A 27,587-nucleotide genomic window follows, 5' to 3' on the forward strand; every position below is an offset into this window, starting at 1 on the left:
ACCTGCCCTTTCTCTCTAGTCGGGGCCTCCCCCCAGCACCAGGCAAAGATTCCGTAGTGCCTTTGACCAAACCAGCCTCTCCCCCCCTTTCTTCTCCCCCTTTTTCCTCTTCCGCATGACAACGTTCTCCACCCCCGCTAGCCACTTCCCCTTCCCCACTATACTCTCCTCATCCACTAGTATAACCTGACTAGTTCCAGCCTCATCTACACCACCATCCGTAGCATGACTAGATCCAGCCTCAGCTACACCACCATCCGTAGCATGACTAGATCCAGGCTCAGCTACACCACCATCCGTAGCATGACTAGATCCAGCCTCAGCTACACCACCATCCGTAGCATGACTAGATCCAGCCTCAGCTACACCACCATCCGTAGCATGACTAAATCCAGCCTCAGCTACACCACCATCTGTAGCATGACTAGGCCTAGCCACTGCTGCCTGCGTCTCATGGCCCCCCGCACTTTGACCTTGATTTCCCCCACAGTCATCTGTACCCTCACCTTATCTACGGCCTTTATGTGGGCACACAAAGCTCTTATGCCCCAAATCCCCACACTCAAAGCACCGTAGACTATCTGTGCTGGCAAACCCTGCGCAGAGCCCCTCTCCATGCCAACATTAAAAATGCTCATTTAACTGTTGCTCATTGTTACTCAGAAACATGAACACTTGCATCCGGAACGGAACAACATGCTTGACGGCATCTGCCAACAGTACACAAAACCCACTAGCAAACTTACCAAAATGACAGCTCTTTCCTGATTTAATCATTCTTAATAAACAGAGGTACATTTGCAACTACCACCCTGGTTGAAGGGGTAGAAAGAGGAGAAATTGGCCCCAACACACACCTTACAAATATTCCACTAGCAATGAGCCTACCCACCAAATTTGCTCTTTTCATGAACACAACCACAGCTTTGTTAATTCTGGAAGCGGAATGTATAAATTCAGCTCCTACCTGTTCACCGACCGCGAGCAGAATCTCCTCCACCTTAATTCTATTCTCAGGAACACACCTGAAGGAACACACCTGAATCCATTCCGTAACGACAGCGTCTCCTCCACACTAGGCTGCGAAGCTATCGCATACACCACCCCGTTCAAACCCCAAGAAATTAAAACTCTGTCCTCTTCCACCCTAACTTTGAAAACAAAACTGTGGGTACAGCTAAAACAAACATTAATCCTCTGCCATAGAAAAGAAAAAAGAAAAGACCAAGGAAATATATATTTTTTAAATGTTAGGACAGAGCCCTCCACATCAAACACTCAAAGTCCAAAAAACTCCCAGCATGCACTGCGAGAGAGAGAGAGAGAAAGAGAGGTCACATCAGAGCATTAAGACCCAAAAGCTCCTCTCCTGTCCTGGGAAACCAGCCAATTGTAATAGCTCTGAAAAAAGGTGTTGAAGATTTAATGTACAGTAACTGGAGGAAGTGTATATTAAACGCTGGCATCTTAAATAGGGCTCCCCATTAACACTTCAAAACTGGATTATGAATCACCAATAACTAAGCACTGTAATTTTGGGTGGAGAATATCAGTCATCGTTGCCATCAAAGGTTTATTAGGCCCATAAGGGGATGGAGGGGAGCAGTGTGGGTCTTGTCATTGACGTTGTGTTAGGATGTTGAGTTAGCGTGGCACTAAGTGAGAGAGAGAGTCGCAACTTAGAATGGGACCTGTTCATTTGAGGGGAGAGGGATCAGACGCGGTGAAGGTCGCTTACAAGGACAATTAGTGGGTTGACTCTTCCTCCCTCCATCTCCCTCCTTGCTCTGTACCTCTCTCACTAAGTCTCTCTCTTACTCTCGTTCACACTCTCTCGCTCTTTCACTTCCCTCTCTCCATCTTTCTCTCTTTTCCTTTTTTCCTTCTCTCTCTCTCCACTTCATCTGGCAGGACATGTCATTTACTGGACTGGCCAATCCAGTCACCTGGCTCTAAGATTATGAGCCAATGGCTGTTAACATTAGAGCAGAGTGCCTGTAACTGGTACCAGATAGTTTAAGAGCCCATGTTGTTGAAACACAGGAAAGCCCCCGAGGTGAGACATAGTGCATGCGCTCATCTAACCATTTCTTATGTGTCTTGGGGAGTTTTGGGTACTGTTGTGGCTGACGGCAGGACTTTGAAAACTGGTCTGTTTCCCTGCATTCCTGTGGAGCAACTCACTGTGGGACTTCCAGACATAACACCACCCAGTTAACTCTCCCTCTTATGTCATTATCATTATTTCACTCCCCCTATTACAAGCATTATTTCACTCATCTCATACTGGAAGTATCAGTGTCTGGCGCAAGTCATCAACTGATCATAATGGCCTGATGACCAGATTGTGTGTGTGTGTGCCTGCCTATGTGTGTCTCTCTCTCCCTGTCACCAGCCGCTGGCTGGCCAGACTGCAGTGCGGTTTTCTCAACCAGAGAGGAGCACCGCTTCTGTAAGCCTCATTGAAAAGCAAATTAAGGCAGAGGGACAGAGGCACAGTGTGTGCACGCACACACACACACACACACACACGCACGCACGCACGCACGCACGCACGCACACACACGTCTCACGCTTATGTGCATTTGAGTGTGTTATCCTCTCTGGGCTAGGTGGGACGTTTGCGTCCCACCCTAGTCAACAGCCAGTGGAATCTCGTGGCGCGATATTCAAATGCCTTAGAAATGCTATTACTTCAATTTCTCAAACATATGACTATTTTACACCATTTTAAAGACAAGACTCTCGTTAATCTAACCACACTGTCCGATTTCAAAAAGGCTTTACAATGAAAGCAAAACATTAGATTATGTCAGCAGAGTACCCAGCCAGAAATAATCAGACACCCATTTTTCAAGCTAGCATATAATGTCACAAAAACCAAAACCACAGCTAAATGCAGCACTAACCTTTGATGATCTTCATCAGATGACACTCCTAGGACATTATGTTATACAATACATGCATGTTTTGTTCAATCAAGTTCATATTTATATCAAAAAACAGCTTTTTACATTAGCATGTGACTAGCATGTGACTAGCATTCCCACCGAACACTTCCGGTGAATTTACTAAATTACTCACGATAAACGTTCACAAAAAACATAACAATTATTTTAAGAATTATAGATACAGAACTCCTTTATGCAATCGCGGTGTCCGATTTTAAAATAGCTTTTCGGTGAAAGCACATTTTGCAATATTCTGAGTAGATAGCCCGGCCATCACAGGCTAGCTATTTTGACACCCACCAAGTTTGGTACTCACCAAACTCAGATTTACTATAAGAAAAATTGGATTACCTTTGCTGTTCTTCGTCAGAATGCACTCCCAGGACTTCTACTTCAATAACAAATGTTGGTTTGGTTCCAAATAATACATAGTTATATCCAAATAGCGGCGTTTCGTTCGTGCGTTCAAGAAGCCCGGCGCATTTCGTGACAAAAAAATTCAAAATATTCCATTACTGTACTTCGAAGCATGTCAAACGCTGTTTAAAATCAATTTTTATGCGATTTTTCTTGTAAAAAAGCGATAATATTCCGACCGGGAGTCGTTGTTTTCGTTCATAGACTGAAAATTTAAACATGGAGTCGTCTCGTGCACGAGCGTCCCAGTCTCATTGTTCTCAGATCGACCACTTACCAAATGCGCTACTGTTTTTCAGCCATGGCCTGCAAAGTCATCATTCAACGTTCTGGCGCCTTCTGAGAGCCTATGGGAGCGTTAGAAAATGTCACGTTACAGCAGAGATCCCCTGTTTTGGATAGAGATGATCAAGAAGGCCAAGAAATGGTCAGAGAGGGCGCTCCTGTTTGGAATCTTCTCAGGTTTTGGCCTGCCAAATGAGTTCTGTTATACTCACAGACACCATTCAAACAGTTTTAGAAACGTTAGGGTGTTTTCTATCCAAATCAAACAATTATATGCATATTCTAGTTACTGGGCAGGAGTAGTAACCAGATTAAATCGGGTATGTTTTTTATCCGACCGTGCAAATACTGCCCCCTATCCCCAACAGGTTAAGCATTGCTGTATCTGTGTGTGTGTGTCCCATTTCTTCTGCAGGTGTACACATGTGGTTGCAAATGTGTAGACCCATCTATCCCTAATGTAGTGGGCTAGGGGGATAATTAAACAATATGCTCTGGCTCATAGCTGTGTGTGCAGAACAGCTGACATCGCATGGGGAAGAGGAGAGGCAAACACTCCTTTCTTCTTATTGTGTACAGTCAAACACACACACACACACACACACACACACACACACACACACACACACACACACACACACACACACACACACACACACACACACACACACGTATTCAGTCCAGGCATTGCCTAAATAAGACAGGCTCCCTCCTGTCTCTGAGTTGAATGGGTAATCTCTGGGCCTCTGCCCGACATCTTGGAGACGTCTTTCTTTACCCAAGCTAAGCAGATGAACACTGACATTGGCGGGCGCAACAATCTCCACACCTGCATGATTTGAATGGGCTTCTCCAGCTGTAATTAAGAAAGCACTTTGAGACTGATTTCTATTGGACATTCAACGTAATATACTCAAAGAATTGTGTCAAAATGTAATTATAATCCAGCATTCCTTTGCTCCTTTACCTAGGTAATGCAATACTACATTTTTATTTGTTGAGATACTTTAGCACATGCTTTACTGTATATAGCCTACTTTACTGTTTTAGGGTTCAAACCGAAGTTAGGGTTCAAATTGGAGTCATCAGCGACAACAAGCAGCTGCTTGAATATCTAGTTTCGTGGTACAGTCAGGGGATATAGACAAACTCCATTTGAATAAATGTCAGAGCTCTGGATTTAGACACTAAAGACCATGTCAATAGAGCGTAATTCCATGTGATGGCTTTAGCTAAACCCATGTGAAACACAGAGGAAGGCAAGGGGATCAGAGAGAAAAGGCCAATCTACATCACAGCTTGGACATTTCCTGGATGGATGGACAACAAGCTGGACGGATCAGAGATGCTATTTTAGGTCGGTGGCTCAGAGACAGAATGTGGGATGGCGTGGGACTGGGATATTCTGATGGGAAGGCTCCGGAACACTAAGAACCCCACTAGGAACTGTTGTGACCTTTAGCCTGCATGACGCCCTGGCTTTCCACTGCATCAACAAGTACTGTACACACTTCATAATGTATGTCAACATTTACACACATCACATTTACACACGTAACAAGTGCACACTTCATATAGGTTACCTAAACAAGTACACATGCTAAACACACACGCGTGTGAATACCTTAACATCAGAGTTAAGTGGGGTACATTGCTAGTCTGTTGATAATTTTTTACCCTACCATGGAATGTACATTCCTGCCCTCAGGGCAATTATCAACTTAAATAAACAACGTTGGGTTTTCTAATACAGGAAAATCTTTCTGACATGTCCTCTGTTTTAAATATTACTGTACAGATCTCCTCAAAACAGGACCAGAATATAACTCTAAATAAAACAAAATTTGAACATAATTGTATAAGACAGCACCAAATCCAATAGTCCTGAACAACATCATCTAATATAAACATTTGACGGATATAAAAAATATTAAATAGATAGACATAGACCAAATCAGTTCGCTAAACTGTTCCATTTAATTATGTTCAATGGCCGAGTTATGCAAAGACAACTAAACACAGATCTGTAGTCAGACAACAGAGCAGCCATAGGCTCTACAGTGTCCTGATAAAGATTCCTTCCAAATGAACTGTACATGGATGCTCCATTACTCTGCGCCGCAGATCATCCCTAAGTACTAATAAAGCACAGCTCTAATTATGTTCCCACTTAATTGATTCAGTAGCTCGTCGGAGGCTCATTTCAGGGGGCTGGCCCTGTTGCTTAGCCTGTGACAGAGTCTGGCCTACTGTAGCCAAAGCTCTGAGCTCTATGGCAATTATATTTATATCCACTATAATTGAGAATTTCAATAAGAATTTCTCTACGGCTGGCCATGCTGTCCACCTGGCTACCCCGGTCAACTGCCCGGCACCCTCCACAGCAACCCGCCAAAGCTCCCACCATTTCTCCTTCACCCAAATCCAGATAGCTGATGTTCTGAAGAGCTGCAAAATCTGGACCCATACAAATCAGCCGGGCTAGACAATCTGGACCCTCTCTTTCTAAAATGATCTGCCGAAATTGTTGCAACCCCTATTACTAACATGTTCAACCTCTCTTTCGTATTGTCTGAGATTCCCAAAGATTGGAAAGCTGCTGCAGTCATCTGCCTCTTCAAAGGGGGTGACATTCTAGACCCAAACTGCTACAGACCTATATCTATCCTACCCTGTCTTTCTAAGGTCTTCGAAAGCCAAGTTAACAAACAGAATACCGACCATTTCGAATCCCACCGTACCTTCTCCGCTATGCAATCTGGTTTCAGAGCTGGTCATGGGTGCACCTCAGCCACGCTCAAGGTCCTAAACGACATCATAACCACCATCGATAATAGACATTACTGTGCAGCCGTATTCATTGACCTGGCCAAGGCTTTCGACTCTGTCAATCACCACATTCTTATCGGCAGACTTGACAGCCTTGGTTTCTCAAATGATTGCCTCGCCTGGTTTACCAACTATTTCTCTGATAGAGTTCAGTGTGTCAAATCGGAGGGTCTGTTGTCCGGACCTCTGGCAGTCTCTATGGGTGTGCCACAGGGTTCAATTCTCGGGCCGACTCTCTTCTCTGTATACATCAATGATGTTGCTCTTGCTGCTGGTGATTCTCTGATTCACCTCTACGCAGACGACACCATTCTGTATACTTCTGGCCCCTCTTTGGACACTGTGTTAACTAACCTCCAGACGAGCTTCAATGTCATACAACTCTCCTTCCGTGGCCTCCAACTGCTCTTAAACGCAAGTAAAACGAAATGCATGCTATTCAATCGATCACTGCCCGCACCTGCTTGCCCGTCCAGCATCACTACTCTGGACGGCTCTAACTTAGAATACATGGACAACTACAAATACCTGGGTGCCTGGTTAGACTGTAAACTCTTCTTCCAGACTCACATTAAGCATCGCCAATCCAAAATTAAATCTAGAATCGGCTTCCTATATCGCAACAAAGCATCCTTCACTCATGCTGCCAAACATACCCTCATAAAACTGACCATCCTACCGATCCTCGACTTCGGTGATGTCATCTATAAAAATGCCTCCAACACTCTACTCAACAAACTGGATGCAGTCTATCACAGTGCCATCCGTTTTGTCACCAAAGCCCCATACACTACCCACCATTGCGACCTGTACGCTCTCGTTGGTTGGCCCTCGCTTCATACTCGTCGCCAAACCCACTGGCTACAGGTTATCTACAAGTCTCTGCTAGGTAAAGCCCCGCCTTATCTCAGCTCACTGGTCACCATAGCAGCACCCACTCGTAGCACGCGCTCCAGCAGGTATATCTCACTGGTCACCCCCAAAGCCAATTCCTCCTTTGGCCGCCTTTCCTTCCAGTTCTCTGCTGCCAATGACTGGAACGAACTGAAAAAAATCACTAAAGCTGGAGACTCATATCTCCCTCACTAGCTTTAAGCAACAGCTGTCAGAGCAGCTCACAGATCACTGCACCTGTATATAGCCCATCTGTAAATAGCCTTCCAACTACCTCATCCCCATACTGTATTTATTTATTTATCTTGCTCCTTTGCACCCCAGTATCTCTACTTGCACATTCATCTTCTGCACATCTACCATTCCAGTGTTTAATTGCTATATTGTAATTACTTCGCCACCATGGCCTATTTATTGCCTTAACTTACCTCATTTGCACGCACTGTATATATACTTTTTGTTTTCTTTTGTTCTACTGTATTATTGACTGTATGTTTTGTTTATTCCATGTGTAACTATGTGTTGTTGTATGTGTCGAATTGCTATGCTTTATCTTGGTCAGGTCACAGTTGCAAATGAGAACTTGTTCTCAACTAGCCTACCTGGTTAAATAAAGGTGAAATAAAAATGTTGTACAGCCAGAGACAAACAGGCCCTGAAAACTCACCACTATTATACAATAACATTCAGACCATGGCAGGGCAATGCAGGGTAGACCAGGGCCTTTCATGAGTTTGGTATTACCTTTATGGAGGTCAGCTATGCAATTTCCAGTTTCCATGTCTAATGCTTTAATTCTTTTCACAGGCTTCATTCCACACCGCCACCCCTGTCCCTAAAGGGTATACAAAGAGGCAAAAATGTTGTATTTTTATTATTATTATCAAAGCTTTGATAAAATATTTCTGCTAAAGTTAAAAGTTATTTTTAGCAAGGAGGGGGTTGTCAGTGAGTGTGCTCCGTGCTTGCTGGTTCCAGTAAAGAGGCGCCCAGTGTGTTCAGGACAGGTTGATTTGTACACAGAGGCTAGATGGAGAAATAGGGACCTGGCCACCACTGGAGCTGCAGTACAGTCAGCGGAGAGGGTGGTGAGTAGAAGGGGACACAGTTCTAGAGACAGAGAGAGCGCTTCCTGCAGCATCGGAAATACCAGCCTTAAGATCAGAGGCTCAACTCAGATTACAGACAGAAATACACACACACACACACAAATCAACACACATCAATCAAAAGTGCACACAGTAAACACAAATAAAAAACAAAGCTCATGAGAGTAAACACTCTCATAACCACACACATACACACACGCACATACACTCCGCTGGGAGCGGGGCTGAATTCTTCCTATTCTGACGCCCTCCTCAACTTGCTTGGGAAAAGGAAGTGTGTTCTTGTGTAATCTTAGACAACAGTGACCAGAGGCAAACAGTTCAGCAGCTGCCAAGCGCAGAGGTCAGGCCCAAGTGAGCCTCTCAGTTTTATGACCTAGCACACAAAAGAGGACAGGGTAACTTGTGTCCTCTAACTTTCACATGCAGTAACTACACACACTTTGTATTAAACCTACCAACATGTCACTAGTGTTGCTTTAGAGCAGTCTCATGGATGGATCTAACAGTTTCCAATACAGAGGCTGGGCTATTTGCCATAATCACAGTCAATGTAAATACTTCAGAGCTGTAATAAAAACCAGACAATAGAACAGAGCGGATGGCTGCTGGCCGGTCTGCCACAGCTGTTGGAGTAACATCATTTCATCAACCCAAAGATTCTAATGCTGATTACGTCATTTCTATGAATGATGGCTTGGAGAAAGATGTTACTGGACCTCTGGATGTGTGTCTTTGATATACAGTATAGACCCATAATGGTTGTAGCCTGGTCATTTTCACCCAACCTGTCCAAGCTCATATCGTAAAGTGAGAAGATGTGTAATGATCTTCTTTGTAGTAGTATTCAGTGTGGTTTCTTTAGTTCCAGACTGGTTCCATGTCTCAATATGCCAATTTCTCTGTGATGTGCATTTATTGTAAGGCAAGCTGACTGTACATAGTGTATTTAGAAAAAGATCTGCGTTGTCAAGGTGCTACTTGACTTCAGTAAGATCAGACTGTCGTCATGGTTATGTTTGATTTGATGGGAGAGAGAGAGACTTTAATATCAGCAGCAGCAATCCTTTCATCCTTGTTAATCCCTATCACTTCAGCATGTAGGAGTTGTGGTCCTCAGGAAGAAAGCCCAGATGTCATAATATCTCTTACATAACAGCAAGCTTCAAAACATCCACAGAACTCAAACTATTCAAGAGCAGCAAATATGTTTAATATAGTGTATTAGGTATAGAATTAAAGCAGATTGTGTGATGGGAGAAGGGCTGCAGTGCACATCCCCAATCATGTATGATGAATGGTACTTCCATGCAATTACTTTATTAGGTAACACTTCGCTTGACACCCAGTGTCATAACACTTTATGACACTGTCATAACCATGTCATATGTCATAACAGCTAACTAACTTGTCATAATATGATCATAACACTGTCATGACTCTCATATTTACACCTGTTGTGACACATATTGTGTTATTTTATGGCTGGTTATGACAACTACATAAGAGTGTCAAAACCCACATTTATTCAACAACAAAAAAATTCCCTGCCAAGTTTACTTTCATTTGAGTTTGTCTCTTAAATACTTCGTTTTTTTATGTAATTTCTCACCATATTTTAAATAACTTGTATAAAATACACTTTGACACTGTCACGAAGCATTATGACCATCCTGTGTCACTTTACTTGGGCTGAAAAAATATACTTTATGACATTGTCAAGAAGCATTATGACCATCATAATCATATAAGCCAGATAGGCCTATCACGTACATGCCCTTATATCAGTCATCAGTCAAAAAGAGGGTGTCTTGTTCTGCTCCTGAAATCTGCTCCTGCGTTCATCCCAGTCATCACCAACAGATCACTGGGGTAGGTGCATGTCTGACATCAATGTGTGTGCAATTACAGTGATCATTTAATATGGTCAATGTTATATAAAAAATGTATATAACGTAAACATACTGTTGACATGTAGGCTATGGTGTAAAGGAATGTTTTGCCTTGTGTGGTAGGTTTTGTGGGTTCTGACACTCTTAAGTAGGCGTCACAACCAGCCATAAAATAACGGAATATATGTCACAACAGGTGTAAATATGTGTCATGACAGTGTTATGAACATTTTATAACAGACTGACATGTTATGTCGATTACATAGACATGAATCAGAAGCATTTTTAAATTCATGAGGGAAAAAAACAAAACTTAAGTCTGCATTGTGATATAGTATGACACATAGCCGCTTTAAGATAGTTGGGGGTGGGGGTTTCGCCGAAGGCTATATATCGGTCCACTAATACAGGACTAGTAAAGGCCCAGTGCACTACCTTTGTGAATCATTTTTCTTATTAATTCAGATTTTTCAGGGGGTGCTGCAGCACCCTCAGGACCCAGGTTTTATTAGAAAGCTAAGCGCTCCAGGAAGGTTGCTAAGGGGACCATGAGTCCTGTATCTTCGCTATTGTGTGAAAGTCATTAGCTGTTTACATTTCTTTCAATCTTTCGTTCAGCTGTGAATTAATGCAGCGAGGCGGTGGACCTCTCCAAGGGTTTCCACATTGAAAAGATCCTAATCAAACACCTATACTGTAAATGAACCTATTACCACTAATGACTTACCTAGGAATGAATCCTGATGAAGCCTTGGAGTGGAGAACTATTAGCACCGCAGGTTTCTGTCATCATCCATGGTGCTTTAAGGGTCATCATTAGAGTTCTCATTGTTCCATTGCTGCTTTGAAACAATGGCCGCCTTTTACAAGATGATGTGATAGGGGCTTCAGGAGAGGGTCGGACCACATGGTGTTTGTTGGTGTTTTAGAGATAGGTACCATAAGGGAATAATTAGACTTTCAAGGTACATTTATTGTAAAATGTCTGAATGTGTGCCTGAGTGCGCTCTAATGACAAAAATGGGTTGATTGTTTTTGTAGTAGGATCAGAAAAGATAGTGTCAATATGAATCATTTTGTCAAGGAAAGTGAGGACATTAATGTGTAGGAAATGTGGCATCTGGATATTGGAGGGAATTGCATAAAGCACACATTGTTCAGTATTACATACAAATACATGCTCATATGTAGCATGTGGGGAGGGAAATTCACCATGTTCTTGGTTGAGGCCTAACTGTCTTAGAGTTTTTCATTGTTTACCTTGATGGGCTGATTAATGTCTGCTACATCTCATTTTAACTATCAAGTCTGACTATACAGGGGAAATATCCCCTCATGACCGGAGTCTGAGGTTTGGAAATCGCTGTCTGGTCACTCCATAGAGATTAAAACCAGGGTCACTCTAGCCTAGTACCTACAGGGCAATGTCATGGGATCAACCACACTCTCTTAAGGGGGGAGGGGATACTCTAGCTAATTTAAAATGACTATTTTATATCAGATGCTACATTTCTACTAGTTGTCAGTGTGTTAAATACATTCTGAATACCATGGCATGCTTTCAAAGTCAACAGCCTTGGTCATCCATGATATCATTTTGAAACTTTCCCCCTCGGGTGAGCGTTAAGTGCAGTTGGTATGGTCCAGGCAGGGGAGGGAAAGTGAGCGTTAAGTGCAGCTGGTATGGTCCAGGCAGGGGAGGGAAAGTGAGCGTTAAGTGCAGCTGGTATGGTCCAGGCAGGGGAGGGAAAGTGAGCGTTAAGTGCAGCTGGTATGGTCCAGGCAGGGGAGGGAAAGTGAGCGTTAAGTGCAGTTGGTATGGTCCAGGCAGGGGAGGGAAAGGCGGCTGGAATGTGGAAACGCTTTACTGATTTCACTATGATGCCCTAAATGACCAAGAGAACTGGACTTGTCTTCAATATTGGTTTTAGATTTGATTTGTATCATTTTTATTTATTTTTTGAGTGAGTAGTTTGCTCATTCTTTAAAAGAGTTAAATATATGACAACATTACAGCACCATGTTGATTACAAGTAAGTAACAACTTTTATTCTGTTTACTTCAGTAATAGTATAACAAATTCTAGGACAGTGACAAATATCAACGTAGATGTATTAACATATTCAGAGAGCCACTAACCTGATAGGATGTCAGCTGTGAGGTTCATGAGGCTGATGCTCAAGATGAGGTGAGGAGTTCAGATGATATGAGGCGTTATGTACCAGCACATGAGCATCCGTCTCTTGACTAATACATATGGAAGCCAATATAGTTTTGCAACAGGCTTTTAAAATATACTTATTTAAATGAGAAATGTTGACTGTTTTGGCATAGATTCAAAAGTTATGTTTCTGTTTACTCTAAAATTAAGAAAATGTATACTATAAAGAAGGTCAACATAAAATATTCAAATGACATCTGAAGAATGTAGACCTACAGAGTACAAATGTAATATTTTATTTCTGGCCTGAAGGTTTGAATGTTACGTGGGAGTGTTTTATTGTATTCTTCATGCAGGTGCCTATAAATTGTTTATATGAATGTCAGTTATAATGTTAGAGTATGAAATATAATGGATTTGTTGCCTGCTGCGTACATATTCCTAGCACTAAGGTCTAAATGGGTTCAGGCTGCAAAATTAGTAGATACAGATTGTACGCCAGATAATGTCATAACCAAATATTTTTGGTGTCCGTTACTGAGCGGTACAGGAAAGCCACATACAAACCGCCGCCGTAGATTTTTTAATAGTAATACTTACTATAGTAATACTTTCTTCATTCTGGATTCTGTGAAAAAAATGACATTTCTATAATACGAAGAAAGTATTGCCAAGAACAGGTTAGTTGAATAATCTATGGCGGCGGTGTGTATGGTGCTTTCCTGTAATGCTCAGTAACGGACACCAAAAATCTTTGGTTATATCATATTATCTGGCGTACAAAGATTTTTGGTGTCCGTTACTGAGCGTTACAGGAAAGCACCATACACACCGCCGCTATAGATTATTCAACTAACCTGTTCTTGGAAATACTTTCTTCGTATTATAGAAATGTCAGTTGCAGGTGGTTCTACAAACATCAGCGAAAACTCAGAAAGATATTAAATCCATGTTTTGTACCGCCCCAGGAGGTTCCTCGCCATCTTAGCTGCCGCACATCTAGCATTTCCCAGCATTTTAGCAGGAACTAGTCGTTTCTATGCGACGCGGCCATGGCCATGTGTAGAAGTAGATGACAGAGCATCACACAGTGTTACCAAAACATGGATTTAATATCTTCCTGAATTTTCAATGGATATTATAGACCCACCTGCAACTGAAAAATGACATTTCTAAGATACTTTTTTCACAGAATCGAGAACGAAGAAAGTATTACCAAGAACAGGTTAGTTAAAAAAAATCTATGGCGGCGGTTTGTATGTGGCTTTCCTGTAACGCCCAGTAATGGACACCAATAAATCTTTGGTTATATCACATTATCTAGTGTACAATTTGTAGTTAATACATTTGATGAACTAGGAGATATAATAGAAAACCAGCTACTTTTAGCACCTCTGTTTTTTTCCCCATGGTGTTAGCTTTTCAGAGGAACCAGACATTCAGTCATTACAATGGATTAGAGTATTTGGTCTCTAAATCAACTAACTGTTGTGTTTCACCATTTAAGATTTGGCTTCTTGTCATTTGCATAGTTCTACTTAATGATTAGATGCCAAGTATTTCCACCCAGTCAACATGATTCATAGTGATGGAAGGCAGACCGAGACATAAGTTTGGCTCATTTGCAGATGGTCCTCTGGAAAGGTTCAGTTGAGATTTACCTGTTCATTTGTGTCTAGTATTTCTTAGAATACTTTTTTCCACTAATTATATTTTCTGTATTCTGAGTAGTTACAGTTCTCTAACTTTAGCAGTGAAAATCCCTCTGACTCTCTTTCCATTGGCATGAGTGGATCACACGGACTGTTGTTAGCAACCAGAAGCAACAGAGCACAGGCGAGCGCAGGAACAATTATACCAACTTTGGCAGGAGAGTAATGCAACGAGCTAAGCCTAGCCAGGGGCTGGTGTGGATGGAATGATTAGGCAGCACTGTGGAGCTGTGTGACTAACTTGACACACTAGATGTTTTGCTTACTCAAAATGTTAAGTGGGATTAGTTATTGTGTGACAATCACTAGCCATTTTTTATATTAAAGTCATTGTTACTTTTTCCATATGAACTCTGATTTTCTGACTGAGTGTCAGTTTGTGTCATACAGAACATGGGAGAGCTAACTGGACACAAACATGATGGGAATGACCAACGGTTGGATGTAACTGCTAAGTGAATTTGTGATTCATCGAGCATCTATGGGCGATTCCACGCCAGCAAAAGCGGAAATTATTTTTGGTATGGCAGATTGTTCCTAAAATTCTCACATAGAAACTTCATTGGGAGGAAGGATGTTTGACATGCTTTTTTCATTTATATCACAAACCATTTTAGAGAAAATCATAACGAAAGTGGCAATTGTAGGCCCTTTTTAGAGCTATACATGTCTCCTGTAAGACCCTATGATCTGTGAACTGTGCATGATACAGACAACATCTTGATGTCATTATACTCCTCATAGTGTGCTCTAACATATGGAGTATGTCTGGATTCTGAAATACACATTTTTACATGAATTTATGAAACCCTAAAAATATTCATTGATTTTGTTCATTTTAAGACATATTGTTTGGAATAATATACTCTAAAAGTGCATCAAATTTACAGAGTGGGTTGTATAATATCACAAGAATTAGAGGACGTATAGTATCATTCATCTTACCCAGTTGTATAAAATCATACGAATTGGATGACGTAACATATCAAACATCCTGGAAGGCTTACATTATTATACTACTTTCTCTGAGACCAGACTGCTGGTTGCGTCATAACAACAAAGGAGAATTAAAAGGAGAATTGACGTTGCTGGTTAGAACTAACGACAAAGGTTCTGAGAATTTACGTAAAATAGCCAGTGTCTGTCCATTCTGTTTTGTTTTCTTTTCTATCTGTTCCATGACTTTGTCTCCAAACAAGCTTCCGGTTTACATTCAAAGGTCAAATGTTGGTCATATGTCAGAACATATACATACTGTACATTCATCTCTGACATGGTTAAAAATCTAACCAGGCCACATCCCTAGCACTCAAAGTTACAGTTTTCAACTCAAGTTCATAGACATTTGAGGTTTTCAAAACACTTTTACGCCTCACTTGACACTTGCCATCCCAGTTAAAAGCAGAGGACTGCTGTATTTGCATTCCACTGAGACTGTCGAATCTAAGTCTAAGATCTCTGGAGGGACATTGAAGATCAGAACCATGTAAGCTGTCAGAGCAGAGAGATGTTTTCATACCACACAATGGCTTCGAGATGCTTTTCTTGTGTCTATCAATTCATAGAGGCGTTGGGATTCTGGAGAAGGACAGCTAGGCCTCTAGGCCTGGAGGGGCACACAGTAGTAGCACTTTATAAGGTGACTCCAGGCATTGAGTGACTGTGTGTAGTGTGTGTTGGGTGTGTGCTGGGATGCCACTCTGGGAGGCAGCTTGAAGGCTGAGTCAAGGCTGGCCTGAGGTGAAGACCCTTTAATCACTATACTGCTGTCGTTGCTACCTGCACACATCACACACACGTCACACTTACGCACGCACGCCCCTGCAGAGAACGTAGCACCATTATCCCGGCCCTCTCAGACCCCTGAAACATGTTCCTCCGACTTACTGGCACTGCGAGGGAGGGAGCGGTCTAATTGAGAGCATACATCTCTTATCAGAAACCCGGGCCCAAAAGCACAACTTCCTCCAACGCAGCCTGAGGTATTTGGAAAAGGAAGAGCCTTTCTCTGCTTGGCCTTATTAAAATTGGAAGTCTGATATAACCATGATTGTATAACAGTCATGCACAGCGCATACAGTGGTGGAACGGTGATGAGTGCATGAATTGCAGTAGGCGCTGTGAAGTTCATTGTTTTTGGCGTACGGGATTTTACCACTCTTTTTGGCCGTAATTTAACTTTTTGGCCAACTGTCTTAGGCCTTTTTCAGCCCTGTGATGTCATTCTGACTGCTTGTTTGGGTAGCTAACAGTATAGTTACATTTCAGTGCAGGATGTTATGAATAGGGAGGTAACAACATATCCCACCATAGGCTTAATTTGACCTGCCTGAAGGGCACATTCAGATACCCCTGGCTTTAGAGCCTCAGTCACAGTTATTTGAAACTATGTGATACTTCAGCAGATACAGCTGATCCCCCGCAAAAGTCACCCCACCCCACCTTGTCCCCATCCAACCCCACACTGAGACAGGAACAGAAGTCATCCTCCTCTAACACTAACAGTTTGTGATCCGTCCTAGCTGTTGATATGATGAACCCTGGTCCGACCAGCAGAGTTCTTATTCCCTGCGTCAGAGGGGTCTTGTGATGACTGATGTTCGCAGTTCATTTTCCCCGTTTACATATCTCAGCCATCTGCTCTGTGTAGCTCAACCTCCAGCTGTCTTCCCCTGACCCCCACGGCCTAGGAAAAAGACGCCTTATTCCAAGAACTCTCTCTTGTTCTTTCTTTTCTTTTTATCACTCTTTATCGTTCTCTCTTGTTCTCTTTAATTTTCTCATTCTCTCTCTGGGTTTCATGGAATACCAGCGAGTTCAAAGAAAGAGTGTGCTTCTTTCCTTCATCTGTCGCTGACAATGCTGTGTTAATGGTGGGAGTTAGCAGATGCTGTGTTAGCAGGTGCTGTGTTAATGGTGGGAGTTAGCAGATGCTGTGTTAATGGTGGGGGTTAGCAGGTGCTGTGTTAATGGTGGGGGTTAGCAGGTGCTGTGTTAATGGTGGGGGTTAGCAGGTGCTGTGTTAATGGTGGGAGTTAGCAGATGCTGTGTTAATGGTGGGAGTTAGCAGGTGCTGTGTTAATGGTGGGAGTTAGCAGGTGCTGTGTTAATGGTGGGGGTTAGCAGGTGCTGTGTTAATGGTGGGGATTAGCAGGTGCTGTGTTAATGGTGGGGTTAGCAGGTGCTGTGTTAATGGTGGGGGTTAGCAGGTGCTGTGTTAATGGTGGGAGTTAGCAGGTGCTGTGTTAATGGTGGGGGTTAGCAGGTGCTGTGTTAATGGTGGGGGTTAGCAGGTGCTGTGTTAATGGTGGGGGTTAGCAGGTGCTGTGTTAATGGTGGGGGTTAGCAGGTGCTGTGTTAATGGTGGGGGTTAGCAGGTGCTGTGTTAATGGTGGGGGTTAGCAGGTGCTGTGTTAATGGTGGGGGTTAGCAGATGCTGTGTTAATGGTGGGAGTTATCAGATGGGTGGAACCTGAACAGAGGGGACATGAAAGGTTGTGTGGAGCAGAAGGGACTTTTTAAGCCACTTCTGATGAATGCTTACCTGCCTTTTCTGTGTCTGACACGCATACACTACCGTTAGCCAATTAGGAGCAATTAGGCTGGCCTCTCCCACAAAGCCACTTAAATATGGAATCCGCAATAGGGCAAAACTGCACCACTGTCCGCTCCACGGCCATTGTTATTGGTTTTTTTTGTTGACAAGCAGAGTTGGGGAGCTTTGGGGGAGCTCCGCGCATCAAGGGAAAAAAATTGTGCGTGCAATGATGTCAGAAGGAAAACAGTATTTGTTTCTTGCAGTAACTTCTTTGTTGTTGTAATATCTCAAACGGATATGGCAGTTTCACTATTAAGGATTCCAGCTTTAATGAATACCCTCTCAGAGATGAGAGAGCAAAACGAGTGTTGCTTCTATTTTTGTCCGCAATATTTTTGCGAATGTAACTAAAGTGCAAAATAGCTTGCTTAATATATTTGCCCTCTTATTAAAATGGACCGACCAGAAATTATTATATATATATTTTTTTTTTACCCCTTTTCCTCCCCAATTTTCGTGATATCCAATTGGTAGTTACAGTCTGGTCCCATCGCTGCAACTCCTGTGCAGAATCGGGAGAGGCGAAGGTCGAGCGCCATGCGTCTTCCAAAACACGACTGTGCCAAACAGCACTGCTTCTTGACACACTGCTCACTTAACCCGGAAGCCAGTCGCACCAATTTGTCAGATGAAACAGTGTACAGCTGGCGACCGAAGTCAGCGTGCATGCACCCAGCCGCCACAAGGAGTCGCTAGAGCGCAATGGGACAAGGACATCCTAGCCGGCCAAACCCTCCCCTAACCCTGACGACACTGGGCCAATTGTGCGCCATCGTGGCCGGCTGCGACACTGCAACACAGCCCGGGATCGAACGTGGATCTGTAGTGACGCCTCTAGCACTGATCAGTGCCTTAGACCGCAGCGCCACTTGGGAGACTAATAACTTTAATTGAATTTGAATATTGTTTTTGTTTGCAGAGATCGAAGCAAAGGAGGCTTGCGATTGGCTGAGAGCGGCCGGCTTCCCCCAGTATGTGCAATTATACAAAGGTAAATACTAAATAGGAATTCTCTCAAGCCATCAAGCACAATCTATTACAGTACAAACCACATCCACATGTTTGCTCATCCATAGCAAACAGTGTCATATCACACTTTCATTTGCCTTGTTTGCCTTTCAGATTGCAGGTTCCCCATTGCTATAGACTGGGTAAAGAGTGATCACGGTTTCCTGGATAAGGACGCGCTAGATTCCCTCTGCAGGTGAGAAGCTAGACTTTCCATCCACTCTCTCCTCACCAGCATCTCCTCATAGAGAGAAAAATAAAGAGAGAGAGAGAGAGAGTCTGTGTTGGGAGTGGGTCCCATGCTGCTGTGTTTGTTTAACCGCCATGCTTCTCTGCTTCCAGGAGATTAAGCACTTTAAACAAATGTGTGGAGCTGAGGCTGGAGCTGGGCAGATCAAAGAGATGGGTGAGTGAGAGTGAACGCCATGGAACACCAACATGGCAACTCTGTCAGAGCCACCGGAGGAACCAGAGGAAAAGCTCCTCATTATCATTTATCGCTTTGATTTCCACTGATATTGATGGCTGGATAGATAGCTCCACCAACCCTCAAAACTCCTAACTTCATTAGTCTCTGTTTGAGAAAGTGAGGCGAAAGCGAAAAGAATTAGGGCAGAAACTCATCTAGAATGAATAAGGTTGCGAAATAATTTTCTCAGTCTAGTTATCTCAGAATGTAGTTGTCTTCGTGAAAATGTCTCCGAAGAGTTACACGATGTCCAGAAATAGATGGCCTTGTTTTATTGTTGCTACATGTCTTCTTATACAGCATCTTGATTGTCTGCTTGTGATTCTCAGGGGGAGGGGTCAGAGGACGAGGAGCCCTGTGCCATCAGCACAAAATGGGCCTATGAGAGGCGGACAAGGCGTTGGCGTCGCCTGGAGGGAATGGGCTTCCTACATTCACCAGACAGCCAGGGCATGTTCCTGTGTGACGCCAACGACCGCCACGAGGTCTACTCCCTTCATAGCACCAGCAGCACAGAGAGCGAGGGCCGTGAGAGCCCCAAGACCGCTATTGACGACCAGGAGCCCAGAAGGAGCTCTTCTCGCTGCTCCTCCATCAACAAGATCCCATCCCTAGACACTTCATTTAGCGGGCCCCCCTCCCCAGGGGGTGAGACGCCCAGTTTTAGCAGCACTGAGGAGCGCTTCCTTGACAAGCCCCCCAGGAAGAAGGGCCCCAGTCTGCTGAGGAAGATGGAAAAACTGCGTCTGAGAGGCACGTCCAACATCCACTCCCCCGCCCACAGTGGCCTCAGCAGGGCTAGGCTGGTCATCTCTGGCCCCGTGCTCCAGGATAGTCTGGATGTCGAGCACAGGCTGAGACGGCTTCAGTGTCTGGACATCTCCACCCTGCAGCACAGGGATAGGGACCGTCCAGGCAGCCAGGCCTCCTCCTCACCTTCTTCCCCCCACTCGGGCAGCAGTAGCCCCAGCCCTTCAGAGAGCAGCAGTACTGTCAGCACCCCCAGCCCAATCACCAGAGTACGCAGCAACCGCCGGGTCCGAGAACAGTACCAGGGGGGACTCCACAGAAACCTGGTTCGAGAGCATCAGGACTACAAGAACGACAGGAATAACCACGAGAGCCTGGTCTTCCAGATCCCCCAGGGGCACAAGCCAGGCACATTCCCCACAGCCCTTACCCACAACAACTTCCTGTTGCCCATAGACAACACCTCCATCAACTGGAGGACTGGGAGTTTCCACGGGTACCGCGGGAGACGGAGCAGAGGGTGTGCAGCGGCCAAGGACAAGGATTCCACCTGCTGCAGCTCCCTAGCCTCATTGGACCACCGAGCCAGTATCTATGACAATGTGCCGATAGGTCAGGTGATTGGCCAGGAGGTGGAGCATCACGGGGAGGCGGAGACGGGGGAGATCAGCGAAAACGATGATGTCTTTCTCCGCGCTGGACAGCGTGATGGAGCGTATCATCGGCCTGCAGCAGCTCGTCAACACCTGGATAGACAAACTGTTGGAGGAGGGTGAATCGGAGTCTAACCGCCGCTCCACACCCTCGCCCTGCCCCTCGTCCTCCTCCAATCACATCCACCTGGAGGTTGAGGAGGCAGAGGATTTGGGGCCAGGAGTCATGGAGGGGGAGGGTGAAGGGGACGAGGAGAGCCTAGAGAAGGAGTCTGCGGATGGAGATGACCCTGAGGCACAGTCACCACCATGTAGTATCAGGTGAGAGCAATGTCAGCTGGTCTGAGTACTCATTAAAAAGTCTTTATTACTATCACCCCCTCTCTGAGCCCACATTAATATGGCTGCCATTCTGTTGTCTGTTGTGTATGTATGCAGACGGAGCCAGCACCACTGGTCCAGCGAGCAGAGTCTTCCATCAGTTACCCCCAGCAGCTCAGGAGTCGAGGCCCAGTCTGTTTCTCAACTTCACTTTCTGCAGAAACTCTCCCTGCTTAAACTCACTGCTCTCATGGACAAGTACTCCCCATCTAGCAAGCAGGGCTGGAACTGGTAAGGAATGGGAAGGGGAGAGGGAGAGATGGAATGGTATGGGGAAGGCTGTGGAGAAAGAAGGAGGGAGGGGATGAATGACAAAAATGAGGAGAGCAATGAGGGAGAGGGGAGGATGGGGAAAGGTGGTGGGGAAGAGGGGGAGGAAGGGAGGAGGGGAAGAGGAGGAAGATTAGAGGCAGCTTGTTCAGAGGTTCATTTATTATTTATGTGAAGCTGCAACCTTGCCGTGCCTCTCACAAGACAAAACACAGAATGCTTCAAGAGCAATAAACCCCCACGCCGAAAAAGAATATTAAAAAAATTCAGCGTCTGAAAGAAATGACAAAGTATAACCTTCAGCTTAGATTTGTGGGGAAATTATAGACAGCTTCTCTTCATTCCTTTTTGGTTAAGGTCTGTGGTGTACACTCCCATCTGGCTCTTAGAGGGGTGTGTCTAGGTAACTTTTCTGGCATTGGCCAGGCCTCTCTCTCTTATTTAATTAAAGGGAGCTTGGATCCCATCCTTTCTGGCAAAACTTCGGTTTACATTTGGGAAAAGTGAAGTGCTTACACATCCCAAAGTTTACCTGCGTTTTTAGTTTGTTATTGATTTGAAAGAGGCAGGCATGTGCTCAACATCTGCTAGAATTCGGTGAAGTGTTTCCAGTGCAGGGTGAAGACCTATGGCCTATAGAGTACACTAATGAAAGATATGGTGGAATGTTAACTCAAACATAGTGGCTAGGCACCTTTCCTCTCGGTGGTTAACGGCAGTGACCTCAAATAGCGTTACACAGGAAACACGTAATGATGCATGGGAACCATAGATGTAACATGCGCCCGAATACAACAGCTGTATTCCACTGTAAGGTCTACACCTGTTGTATTCGGTGCATGTGACAAATAAAATTAGATTTGATAGAGATAGATAGAGGACTCATCTTCGTATCTGTCCCATAATAGCGTCTGTGACAGCATGGGCAGCGCCATTGAGGCTATCTCCATTTTAAAGTAGCCCATTTTCTTATTTTTCATTGGCTGATTGCTCCCAACTCATAGGAATTCCCACCCAGTTGACTACTTTAAAATGGCGGAAGCCTTCAATGGCAACGTCCATACTGAAATGGGTTATATCCATGATGAGTCCTCTATCTATCTCTATGATGGGAAGTCAACACATCCCAATCTGTTAGAATGAGATTTTGCTTTCATTGTTTGTAGCTATTTCCTCGAAATCTGATCTCCTAACCTTGGATCCCCCACGGATCAATTAATAAAGTGTTTGACATTATTCATTTGTGTAGCGAACTGGAGTAAAACTGATTGCTTAAATTGGCAATCAGCAGTAGAATCAATAACAAAGCGTCTCCCTAGCCTTGTTTCGGTAAAAAGCTTAGGGATGGGGCTGGAGAAATGTAACCACTCTCAAATTCCTAGACAGGGCTATGGATGCAAGGACTGGCCATCCATTATATAAAAAAGTATAGTTTTAACCATGCTTTGAGGCTATATAGTGTTTGTTTACATTTACTTTGTTGACAAACATTGGAGTTTTGTGGTACGACAGTTGAAATAAGCTCAAGAAGGAATTTATAAGTTATATTCTTCAAGAATCAATTTGTACATATAATTCATTTTGATGTAGCAATTGATGTAGCGTCTGCTGATTTCCCCTGTAAGGCAAAAGGACAGGGTAATTGACTTTTTGAGAGCAGAGTAATTGGGCTATTTGTTTTAACAATCATTGAGCTAACTACAAAACAGATAACCTACTCCTGCCTCTCATCGCGTTCCCATTGATCCTGAGCTTCAGTATTCTGTACAAGTTTCATTCCAGATAACTGTTGTCTTATTTTCTGTGGCCAAACACCTTGCCCCTTGGCTTTGTCTCTAATCAACAATATCTACATGTGGTTATTACCTAGCAGGGAGAGGCTGGGGCTCCTCAAACACATGACCAACAGGAAACTCTCTCTCCCTCACTCACTCAATTACATGAAATCACAAGCAGAACACCATTAAGCTAATGAAATGAGGTGGACGCAGAAGATATGTTTTAATTGAACAGCTGAAGACTAGAATGGAAATGCAGTCCGTAATGGGAGAGAGCACTATCAAAGAGAAGCATGTTGTATGAACATTTGTGAATCTAATTCCAGTCGACTCAATTTATCATACATTTGATTGGCTCTGAAGCTAGCTATCTAGGGGATGATTTAAATTGTCTTCATGTTATCTTCTTGGCTACACTGGCCGTTACCATGGCACTCACTTGCTGGCTTATGAAAACAAGCCATTCAGCACTCACTGGGCTTTAAAAGAAATATCCCGTCAGAGTCGTACACAAAGCCCTCAGCTAAGTGCATGTGTGAGTCTTGGTCAGATCCCTATGTAGGCTCCCACTGGGCACAGACGTGAGTTCAACGTCTAGTTTTGATTTACATTTGGTTGAGTTGTCAACTAACGTGAATTCAACAAATCAAAATCTACAAAACATTGGATTTAGGTTAAAAGTTGGGTGAAAAAAAATACACAATTCCCTTACATTAATGACTTTTTGCTAATACAATCAGTTTTCCACATTGATTCAACGTCATTACATATCATTTTCTTTCTGAGATTACATGGAAACAACGTTGATTCAACCAATTTTTGTCTAGTGGGTTCTTACATATTGTACAAATATGCAATGCAGTGTTGTTTGAAGTAGAACATATCCAGAAGGAATAAAATACAATGTAACAACTTAGGGCAACTTTACAGAAGTATGACTATCTTCATATAACTTCTATACAAAAACCTCTTTACCTTCAAAAGCAACACTAGAAGTCCATCTTGAATTGTTTGTCTCCCCCCTCAGGACATTCCCCAAGCCTCCGAGGAAGACCAAAGCCCCAGAGCTGAAGGGCAGGAGGGTGTTTGGTGTACCCCTCCTCCACAGTGTGCAGCAGACAGGGGAACCACTACCCCCCAGCATCCTCAAGGCCATAATTTATCTGAGGACAGAGTGTCTCGATCAGGTACTGGACTCTAACCTCCTGTACCACCAATATACAGTTGAAGTCGGAAGTTTACAGAATAATAGTAGAGAGAATAATAGTAGAGAGAATGATTTATTTCAGCTTTTATTTCTTTCATCACATTCCCAGTGGGTCAGAAGCATTGCCTTTAAATTACTTAACTTGGGTCGATTTTTCTTCTGAGGTCTTGGTTGATTTCTTTTGATTTTCCCATGATGTCAAGCAAAGAGGCACTGAGTTTGAAGGTAGGCCTTGAAATACATCCACAGGTACACCTCCAACTGACTCAAATTATGTCAATTAGCCTATCAGAAACTTCTAAAGCCATGACATCATTTTCTGGAATTTTCCAAGCTGTTTAAAGACACAGTCAACTTAGTGTATGTAAACTTCTGGCCCACTGGAATTGTGATATAGTGAAGTATAAGTGAAATAACCTGTCTGTAAACAATTGTTGGAAAAATTACTTGTCATGCACAACGTAGATGTCCAAAACGACTTGCCAAAACTATAGTTTGTTCATGAGAAATTTGTGGAGTGGTTGAAAAACAAGTTTTAATGACTCCAAACTTTAATGACTGTAAACTTCCGACTTCAACTGTATACAGTGCTGCTCATGCATTATTAAAGCCAGAGTCCTTAATTGAAACTAACAAAGCTGTTTTGGTAAAAAGCTGAGGGATGGGCCTAGGGAAAAGTAACCACTCAAATTCATCCATTATATCAAAATGATAGTTTTAACCATGTTTTGTGTGTTTTCATTTATATTGTTTACAAACATTGGTGTCAAACAAGCTTATATTTTGGGTTCTGACGGAGTACGACAGTTGAACTAAGCTCATGAGGCATTTATAAGTTATATTCTTCAAGAATCAATATTTCATTAATTTGTAAGTCCAAAAATATATGTAGCAGCTAGGGATTCTAGCTTTATAGGGACAGTTCACCCAACATCAAAGTTGGTTAGACGTTTTCATTCCTCGAAAATGGTCTAAAGTCAAGCTTACAGTCCCGATTCCATGCCATCTATAGTGGTCTCTCTACATAACATAATGTCATGGAATATGGACCACAGTTGACAAGGTACTTAGATTCATGGGGTGAACTGTCCCTTTAAGATTGTGAAGGACACCCAGGTCTGGGCCATCAGCTATTCCTCTCCAACCTATTAACATCGGTGTCATGCATTGATACTATGGAGTACACAGCACCTGGGTTGAATTACACCCCGGTGACACCTTGACCTACTGTAAATTGGAGTCATGGTTAAACATAGTGGAGGGTCCTATACTGAGAACAGAGACAGATGAGCATGAGGAATGTGAGGTCCGCTTTCATTTATCTTCCATGTTGAGGGTGGGTTATGAGGTGCTTTAGAGGGATCTCCTACTTACAAAGATGAATGGAAGTTATTCTAGTTCGACAGGCCTTAGGATAGCCTCCTACATGAGTCTGACCTGCCATCCCGGCTTTAAAACCCCCATTCCACACCACACGCACACACTCCTAACCCTCTCGTCCTCTCAGGTGGGTCTGTTTCGAAAGTCGGGGGTGAAGTCTCGTATCCAGTGCCTGCGCGACATGGTGGAGGAAGACCCAGAGGCCGTGTCCTACGAGGGCCAATCAGCGTTTGACGTGGCTGATATGGTGAAGCAGTACTTCAGAGACCTACCAGAACCTGTGTTCTCCAGCAAGCTCTGCAAGTCCTTCCTGCATATCTACCAATGTAAGGGGATAGAACTTACAACACTGCTTGGGCCAGTACAGTAAAGACTGGATTGGCTAAACATGCAAGAAAGGTTAGGCAGATTGAAACCAGTTTTGGACATTTTTATAGTGTAAGCACAATGAGAGAATCACAAAGCAATTCTATCCACATACTTACATGTCTCGCTCCCACATCCACAGACTTCCCCAAAGACCAGCAGTTCTGTGCGGCCCAAGCAGCCATCTTCCTCCTGCCTGATGAGAACCGTGAGGCCCTGCAGACATTCCTCTTCTTCCTCCGAGATGTGGTGGGCTGCGTGGATGAAAACCAGATGACCCCCACCAACATTGCTGTGTGCCTGGCCCCCTCCCTCTTCCATCTCAACACCCTGAAGAGAGAGGACAACACAGCAAGGTACGGTGCTCTATCTCCGGAGGAGGACGACGTCAAGTTGCTCCTAGAATCTAGGGTCGTACTCTAGATGCTGATCTATGCAGTTTGGGGAATTTTAACCATAGCGGTTGAGGTTAGGATTGGGGGAGGGTGCTGGTCAATGTAGCCAAGTACAGTCCACTGCCTCCGGGGGAGGAGTAGGACAAAGTTAACCCCTAGATGCTGATATAAGATCACTTCTGGGGTTTTCAACCGTAATGGTTGAGGTTAGGATTGGGGGAGTGTAAGATGATCCTGGATCTGTGCGTAAGAGCAACTTCTTTACGAGCGAAGGTCTGGGTCCCACATTCCTAGTTAGAACTCCTTCTTACGTTATGGCATAAGATTACTCCGGTGCACATTGCTTTACATTCATCGCTACAACTGCAGGTTTTCATTTGTCTGTTTGAAATGTTGTGTTTGTTTATTCTTCTTCTTCTTACGCAGCATCAGATTCATGTTAAAAAGTGTGGAGTTAGGTTCTTTGAGTTGCCAGAGATTACATCAACTGTAGTAATGTAGCCAAAACCCTATTTCCCTGTGTGGTAATGAATAGCTGTCGGATGGGTTTAGTTTAAAGGCAGAGAGAGAGAGACTTATGTAACCCTGCATGAATTGCCCATCTGGACATAATTTCTCTTAGATAGAAGAGATATTATATATTTAATACTGTTCAGCTGGTTACTGCAAGAGAAAGAGAAAAAGCAGAGAGAGGGGTGGAGGGAAAGAGAGGGGAGGGAGAGAAAGAGACGGTCCAGGTGAGAAACAGGGAGAGACATTTGCACATTAATCATTTTTCAAAACACATCTGTCTATGACCTTAGCTTTTGAGTCTGGCGCTCAGCTTCACAAGACTAGTTATCTGTAGTTGTTGGCAAAGTGAGACACAAACACACACAGCTCAGCTGCACACATTCTGCTGATACCCGGTATTCTGACAGCATGTCTAGAAGTTCCAACTTCACGTGGAAAAGTCGCATTTTGGACCCAGTGATGTCATATCGCACAGGCCTGATTGTGTCCGATGTAGCCGGTCAGAGACAATAGACCACCCCCCTTCCCTTCCTTGTGCCAGGCCAGCAGGCCAGGGGAGCCAGCGGGCT

General features: G+C 43.8%; 1 pseudogene; it reads left to right on the forward strand.

Annotated features, from left to right (window-relative positions):
- Positions 1 to 27,587, forward strand: part of LOC106603488 (rho GTPase-activating protein 7-like) — an 88,274-nt pseudogene that overhangs the window by 54,009 nt on the left and 6,678 nt on the right.

The sequence above is a fragment of the Salmo salar genome, chromosome ssa04 (genome assembly GCF_905237065.1).
Source record: "Salmo salar chromosome ssa04, Ssal_v3.1, whole genome shotgun sequence".
In the NCBI taxonomy this organism is placed as follows: Eukaryota; Metazoa; Chordata; class Actinopteri; order Salmoniformes; family Salmonidae; genus Salmo; species Salmo salar.